This window comes from Trichechus manatus, unplaced genomic scaffold, assembly GCF_000243295.1.
Source record: "Trichechus manatus latirostris isolate Lorelei unplaced genomic scaffold, TriManLat1.0 scaffold00155, whole genome shotgun sequence".
Classification (NCBI taxonomy): Eukaryota; Metazoa; Chordata; class Mammalia; order Sirenia; family Trichechidae; genus Trichechus; species Trichechus manatus.
In genome coordinates, this window is record NW_004444091.1 from 1,916,144 (window position 1) to 1,917,611 (window position 1,468).

The 1,468-nt window shown below is 36.4% G+C and overlaps 1 pseudogene; it reads left to right on the top strand.

The window, feature by feature from the left end:
* Positions 1 to 258: 258 nt before the first annotated feature.
* Positions 259 to 852, top strand: LOC101344417 (40S ribosomal protein S12 pseudogene; annotated as a pseudogene).
* Positions 853 to 1,468: the final 616 nt, after the last annotated feature.

Consider the following 1,468-nt stretch of genomic DNA (forward strand, 5'->3'; position numbering starts at 1 on the left):
TAATGCTCCACTTTTGGTAATGGATAGAGCAACTAGACAGAAGATCAGTACGGAAATAGAAGACCTGAACAATACTATAAACCAATTAGACTTAATAGACACCTGAAGAACATTGAACCCAACAGCAGAATAAATATTCTTCTCACGTGCATATGGAATATTCTCCAGGATCAACCATATATTAGGCCATAAAACAAGTTGCAATAAATTTAAAAGGATGAAACCATACAAAGTATGTTCTCTGACTGCAATGGAATAAAATTAGAAATCAATACAGAAGGAAATTGGGGAAATTCACAAATATGTGGAAATTAAACAACACACCCATAAATAACCAATGGGCGGAGGCCCTGGTGCATTCAAGATTCAGCTCCACCCATAACCCATGACCATGGCTGAAGAAGGCATTGCTGCTGGAGCTGTAATGGACGTTAATACTGCTTTACTAGAGGTGCTGAAGACCGCCCTCATCCACAATGGCCTAACCTGTGGAATTCACAAAGCTGCCAAAGCCTTAGACAAGCATGAAGCCATCTTTGTGTGCTTGCATTCAACTATGATGAACCCACGTATGTCAAGTCTGTAGAGGCCCCTTGTGCTGAACACCACATCAACCTGATTAAGGTTGATGACAACAAGAAACCAAGGGAGTGGGCAGGTCTCTGCAAAACTGTCAGGGAGGGAAAATCCATAAAGTTGTTGGTTGCAGTTGTGTGGTTATTAAGGACTATGGCAAAGAATCTCAGGCCAAGGATGTCATTGAAGAATATTTCAAATGCAAGAAATGAACAAATAAAAAACTTGGCTCTCAAAAAACAAAACAAAACTGAAGGGTCAAAGAAGAAATCACAAGGCAAATTAGAAAATACTTAAGAGATGAATGAAAACAAAAACACAATATTCTAAAATTTATGGGAGGCAGCTAAAATATAAGGTCACTATGAGGCAGAACAACACAACAACAACAAGCTAAGAGGAAAAGCAGTGCTTAGAGGGAAGTTAATAACTGTGAAAGCCTACATTAAAAAGGAAAGATGTCAAATCATTAACCTCACCTTCCACTTTAAGGAACTAGAAAAAGAAGAGAACAAGCTAAACTAAATCAAGCAGAAAGAATTAACAAATATTAGCATGAAAATAAATAGAGAATGAGAAAATCAACAAAGCCAAAAGTTGGTTCTTTGAAAAGATAATCAAAATGGACAAACTTTTAGCCAGACTGAGAATAAAAGACAGAGAAATCAAATTACTAAATCAAGAATTATTACTCGTGACTTTATGGAAATAAAAATGATTATAAGGGAACACCATAAACAATTGTATGCCAATAAATTAGAAAAGCCCAGGACTGGATGAATGGCTTCATTGGTGAATTCTACCAAACTTTTAAAGAAAAATTAACACCAGTCTTTCACAAACTCTTCCAAAAAATAGAAGAGAGAATACTTCCTAATTCATTCTGTGGCCA